Source organism: Asparagus officinalis, chromosome 4 (assembly GCF_001876935.1).
Source record: "Asparagus officinalis chromosome 4, Aspof.V1, whole genome shotgun sequence".
Taxonomy (NCBI): domain Eukaryota; kingdom Viridiplantae; phylum Streptophyta; class Magnoliopsida; order Asparagales; family Asparagaceae; genus Asparagus; species Asparagus officinalis.
In genome coordinates, this window is record NC_033797.1 from 86,296,539 (window position 1) to 86,303,378 (window position 6,840).

Below are 6,840 nucleotides of genomic sequence, written 5' to 3' on the forward strand. Positions count from 1 at the left end.
ATCGACGCTTGGGAAGCCGGCGACCACCAATCGGAAGTCGAAGAGGTCAACTTTGATGCATTTCCACAACGACATCATTCTCACAGCTAAGGCTTTGAATTCAGTCAGGACCACGCAGAGACAGAAGAAAAAGATGGTTAGTATTTACGTTTTCTTTTCGGAAATTTTGTGTAAATGTTGTGAAGGATGCAATCTTTTCTTTTGTTGGAGTTAGAGGTTTCATCAACGATTATTATTATTGTTATCGAGCGTTTTGTTCTAAGTTATTATTTTAGTCTTATCCGTAGTGGGTTTTGTGATCGATCCAGGCTTGGGCCTGTTGACTTTTGTGCTTCGGGTTCTGTCTGTTTGAGTTGCATTCCTTTAAAATGGTCGGGGTTAGAATCCGAGCACATATCAGATTAATGACATCAAAATTGTTTGTAAAAGGAAGAGTAAGCTTGGTATTTTTTATATGGGTCAGGTCAGGAAGCTCGTTTAATAAATGGGTCGGATCGCATTAACCCATTTATTAAACGGGTCGGGTTGGGTCACACTTATATGGGTCGGGTCAACTATGACCCGACCCGACCCGACCCGTTTGCCACCTGTACTTCAAACCATATAAAGAACGTTTTAGTTTGCAAACTTCAGTAGGCGAGGAAGTAGGCATACCAAATGAAAGTTTCATATAAATTTCTTGTGACACCCCGACCCGACCCGACCCGTTTGCCACCTGTACTTCAAACCATATAAAGAACGTTTTAGTTTGCAAACTTCAGTAGGCGAGGAAGTAGGCATACCAAATGAAAGTTTCATATAAATTTCTTGTGACACCCCCACTTTAGTCCCATATGGACTAGTGTGAAAAAATATTAGTGGCTTAAATAGAAAAGTCCAAAGCCCAATGATACGAGTCGCTGTGCGAGCACCTTTGATCGCGGAATTATCAAATGTGTGTTGAGAAGAAGACAATAGAAAACACAAGACAATTCAGTTTTGGTGAAAAAAATACCTTCTCTAGATTATGAGTATCAATTGTTTTACAAATCTCTCTCATAATCTCTCTAGAATAGAGAACAATCCTTTCTAATCTTCAATCCATGAAATTCTGGTTGGGGAATCCCTAAATAATAGGGTTTTAATTTATACAAACACTAGAAACCAAATCCCAATAAGAACCTGGAAAAACAGCCCACCCGTTATAAGTCGACTTACGGGTTCCGTAAGTCGACTTATAAATAGTCAAAAACGTGCACAAACCCCTTAAGTCGACTTATGAAAGCATAAATCGACTCAGCAGAAACTTTTTGATAACTGGAGTGAGTTTTGTAAGTCAATTCATGCAAACCTTAAGTCGACTTATAAGTCGACATATGCAAACCTTAAGTCGACGTATGAACTGAAAACTGCACGCTTCGATTTCACACTCCGTTGTTTCGCTTCACGCTTCAACCTGACGCTTCTATTCTCAAGCTACCATGAAAATTGTCTATCCTCAAGCTCCCATGAGGATCACTAAACTCCCGAAGCAGAGAAGAAGATACACCCGTATCATGGCTCCCCCTTTTAGGAACTTAAAGTCTCGTTCAACCTAGAACTTCAGCTGAGAGAACTCTCGAGCCCTTCCTTCTTTGTTGAACCACCTGGCCTTGCTAGGAACCTGATCTTAACGTCCAACCAAAAACGATTCATTCGTCCCCTGTCTAGTCGTGGTTACTTTCCGCTCCAAAATGCAATCTTCTTTCAGTAGCTTCTCATAAGGCCTAATGAACAATGAGACAAACTTCTTGCTTGTATTCACTAGTCTCTACGCTTGGGTCACCGTTACCAAGTTTGTCTCCTTCGAAAGAGATGCCGAACGAAATATGAACTTCTCACCGTCTTTGGTGAATGTGCACTACTGAGCCCGCCTTTCGTAGATTGCGTATCTATCCCACAAATACGGATTGTCCAGTATAACCTGACAAACATCCAACGGAACGACGTCGCACGTGACCTCGTTAATATACGACTCGTGGAGTACAAATTTGAAAGTGCATTGATTAACTACACTCAGCCTCGTCTCCTTTTGAATCCACCCTAATGGATAGAGTTTTGGATGTTTGACCGTCTTCAGACCTAGCTTCCAAGCCAAGGTCTCGGATATTAAATTCTTCTCGCTGCCTGGATCAACTATGGCATCTACTAAACTGGTCTTCACTTGCAACTTAAGAACAAAGAACTGCTCTCTGGGGTCTTCGTCCTCCTACGCGGCCTGCTTCTCTGTCATAAGATTGAGACTGTTGTTGACTCCGTCATCCCGAAAACTTCATTCGGATCTTGTGCTATCATGTATGTTTTTTTCTTTTTTTTCTTCAACCCCTTCGGTTTCAGATGAGGATACTTTTTCCAGCACTGATCAGCCATATGTCCTGTTTGCTTGCAGTGATTACAAATCAATCTTATCTTTCCTGGATCACCCTTCTTCTCTTCCTTAGATTGAGAGCAACTAGACTTGCCTCCAGCTTGCTCGGAATCTCCCTTCGTCTCGTTGCCCTTCTTCTGTTTGTCCTCAATGGCAATAGCCTTCACACTCGTTTCTACAATGGACTCGACCGTGAACAGCTTCATCTCCTTCCGGATGTATTCATTTAGACCCGCCATATACTTTATGAACATGGAGTATTCATCTGTTGCGATATTGAGGACCATCGCCTGTTGCTAGAACTCCGTTGTGTATTCTTGAATGGTCTGATTTTTATTTAGCGTAAATCGTACCACTTGTACCAACGCTCCCCAAGGAATCCCACTAGGTAGAATTGATTTCTCAGTAGCTCATTGAACTTGTTCCACAACACCATCTTCTTATCCTGCTTACAGTAGTATTTTCACCACATCAACGTATATCCTAAAAGCTTCAAAATCGCGAACACAATCTTCTCCTTGGACGAATAGTCATAAAGAGCAAAATATGTCTCCATCGACTTGATCCAGTCATCAAGTCTCTCGACGTCAACACTCTCATCATAAACAGGGATCTCTATCCTGAAATCAATCTTTAAATTCTGGTAAGGACCCTTACCCCTTGGTGCGGAACAGTCTTGACGGTGTCCATCTCCTCGTTGGAATCAAAATTCACGCTCTCTCCATCGAACTCCACATGTTTCTTCTTAAATTTCGAAGAAGATTCTTCCTTTTTGTCCCCTCCATGAATGAGATCGACGAGTTGTGTGTGAGTCGATCCTATCGTCTCGATATGCTTCTCCAATGCACCAAGTCTCGATGAGTTATCACTTTCAGTCATCTTCTTCTTCCTTAATTTCTGGACCTCTTCCAAAAAAATAAGGATTTCGTCTAGCTTCTTATATTACGATCGAATAAGGACCATACACAGGATCCCCTTGACAGGATCTGATTTGTTCTGATACCAACTTGATACAAGTCATCGTGCGAACACCTTTGATCGTGAAATTATCAACGGTGGGTTGAGAAAAAGACAATAGAAAACACAAGACAATTCAGTTTTGGTGAAGGAAACTACCTCTAGATTATGAGTATCAATTGTTTTACAAATCTCTCTCATAATCTCTCTAGAATAGAGAACAATCCTCTTTAATCTTCAATCTCACGAAATTCTGGTTAGGAAATCCCTAAATAATAGGGTTTTAAGTTATACAAACCTTAGAAACCAAATCCCAACAAGAACCTGGAAAAACAGCCCAACACGTTATAAGTCGACTTACGGGTTCCGTAAGTCGACTTATAAACAGTCGAAAATGTGCACAAATGTGCACAACCCCCTTAAGTCCAGACTTATGCTTTTATAAGTCGACTCAGCAAAAACTTTTTGATAACTAGAGTGGGTTTCGTAAGTCGACACATGCAAACCTTACGTCGACTTATGAACTGAAAACTCCACGCTTCGATTTCGCACTCCGCCGTTTCGCTTCACGCTTCAACCTGACGCTTTTATTCTCAAGCTACCATGAGAATCGTCTATCCTCAGAGCAAATGATTTTGATATTGGTAGAAAATTGGGTATGAATATAAGCATTAAAAAGTATTGAAAACAGAAAATACTTCATCTTTAGAATGGAGAAAATAAATCCATGTGAAACGAAACGACTATAGTCGTCAATAAAAGTGACAAAGTACTTATAATTAGAATGAGAGGTAACGGGTGCCATACCCCACAAATCACTATGTATCAAATTAAAAGGCTGGACTACTTTTGGTGTGTGAGTGGGAAAGGGCAGAGTTTTACTTTTGCGGCTTTGCCAAGTTTACAAGAATTGCAATCAAACTGAACAGAATTCAAAGATGGTAACTTTTTATTCCCAAGTAAACCAGAATTTAGCAAATCATGAAGTACGTTAGAGTTTGGATGACCGAGATGTTTATGCCATGCTAGGTAATCGACATGAGCAGAAATACAAGTGACAAAGGGCAAGGCGAAACATGGAGACAAAGGAAATTGGAGAGGAAAAAGACGTCCTACTTAGGCCCCCTTGCTATCATCTTCCCTGATTGCTGATCCTGCACAACACAGCCAGATTTAGAAAATTCCACTTTACAATTATTGTCAACCAACTGACCGACAGAAACAAGATTAGTGGCAAGGCTAGGAGAGACAAAGACATCAGTTAGAGAGGAAGAAATATCACTAGGGGCTGTGATAGGTAAATGGTTGCCATCAGCAGTATGTATGTCAAGATGTCCGGAATATTTGTTTACATTGGTTAGGAAATGAGCACTGTTTGTCATATGATGGGAAGCCCCATAATCAAAGTACCAAGTAGATGATGTAGAGGAGGATTTACCTGAGAGTCTTAAAGCAGAGATTGCAGAAATAATCATTTGCTGAACTATTTCAGGGGTTACGGTTTGAACAGGAGTAGGAGCACTTTGTGTCAAATGTGCTCTCTCCACAGAACCACCAGTACTAGAAGAGCCAACTGACACAGCATATGCTGTTTCAAATCTCTTTGGGGATCGGGTAGGGCATTCCTTGATAATATGGTTATCCTTTTTGCAGTAGTTACAGAATTTTTTTGAACAGGTTGAAGCATAATGACCAAATCCTTTGCAACAAAAACACTGAATAGTGCTCATGTCCCTGCCTCTTGGCTTACCTTGTGCTGCATAAGCCACAGGAACAGAGGTGGATCTTTGTTGTTCCATGGTGGTTTGAGTGACATGGCGCTGCTCCTCACGAAATAAATCATTGAGACATGCATCCAAGGAGGGAACAAGATCTCGGTTCATAAGATTGGATCTGGTACCTTCAAATTCAGGTCTCAATTTCATAAGAAATTGATCCCTTTTAGCAGTTTCATGGACAGATTAAACAGAACTAAGACCTTCGGGAGGTAAGGTAACATAGATTATATCAAGGTAACATAGATTATATCAGTATATTCAGCCCAAATATTCATGAAGCTAGAGTAAAAATCAGAGATAGAGAGGCTGTCCAGTTGGAGAATGACTAAATCATGTTCAAGCTGGAATCGACGAGCAGAATTGTGTTGACTGTAAAGCTTCTTGAAGTAAGTCCACATCTCGGCTGCAGTCTTGAAGGGTCGAAGATTCAAGATGATATTGGATTTGACAGATCCTAGAATCCATGTCATGATTTAAGCATCATTGACCTCCCACTTGGCATGCTCATCCTTGTTTTTGTTTTTGTCAGGAGCAGGATTGCTGCCATCAACATGGCCCCATAGATCCTTGCCTTTAACAAATATCTGGAAGTGGAATGCCCAGGCTGAGTAGTTTTTGCCATTAAAACGAATCAAGAAAGAATCATACTTGTCTGAAGACATGATGCCGAGATAACTTCATTGAGAACAACTAAGATCGAGAACAACTAAGATCAAGAGACTGAACAAGGGCTGATTTGAACAAGAGAATGAACTAGGGCTGATTCTGCTTTGAACCAGACGCTGGGGCTGAGTTGAACAAGAGGACAAGAGACACATGAACATTCAGAATTGTGGCTCTAATACCATGACAAACTTAGAAAATTTTGAGTAAAAAGAATATTTTCTCTGGGAGGAGAATTCCTCTTATATACTGAATACAAGCTAATCTTCAGCCCTTAAAATAGCTAAACTACCATATACAAATTCTACAGCTAGTATATCCTAATTAAGGAAAGAATAAAAGATTTACAAATATAGAGGATACTGTCAAGGCATAGAATCTGCTAGCTTTAAATAGCCAGCTGATTTGTTTGACATTTTTCATACTGCTTTATCACAACAGTAGTTTCAGCTATCTACCACGAACAGAAAACAGAATTGTTTGTCACTTTGTCTGCAGTCTTTCCATTGTGCCCTTCGATTATGCAGCACCTGGTTAAATCATTCTCCATAGCAAGTGGAGGGAGGGAAAACACTCCATTTATACTTGACAGTAACAAAATAGCATGGCCAACAGAAAAAGAACAGTAGTCCAACTCTCTTTCTTTTCCCTCTAGTTCACTTTTCTTTCTCCGTTTATTTTGTTCTCCTTTTCTCCCTTCTTCAGGTCCCCTTGCTCTCCTGGTTCTCTTTGCTCATTGTACCTGCCAATGCCTCCTTTGTTTCATCTCCTCCACAAGCACATAGAGGCTCCTCCTACTCTTCCTGAGACTCGAGACTAGAAATTAGCTTGATTATTATCTTTGATATAGATTACTAGTCCTTGTCAATTCGTGTCCTTAATGATTCAGCTGCTAAGGAGTCTGAAACTGGTTTTACCTACAAGACCATTGGTGCCATCTAGTATACAGATTTACAGAATGTCAAGGCCAATGGAATATTTATTTCATTTTGCTAGTTCAAAAAAATGTAGTGGAAGCTCAGGAACTTGGATGATTGCATATAGCTGGCCAGGCCT

The 6,840-nt window shown here is 40.5% G+C and overlaps 1 protein-coding gene across 1 annotated transcript in view; it reads right to left on the reverse strand.

Moving 5' to 3' along the window:
* LOC109837815 (putative tRNA pseudouridine synthase Pus10) overlaps positions 1–6,840 on the reverse strand; it is a 36,040-nt gene that overhangs the window by 2,831 nt on the left and 26,369 nt on the right. The gene's annotated exons all lie outside the window — the stretch shown is intronic.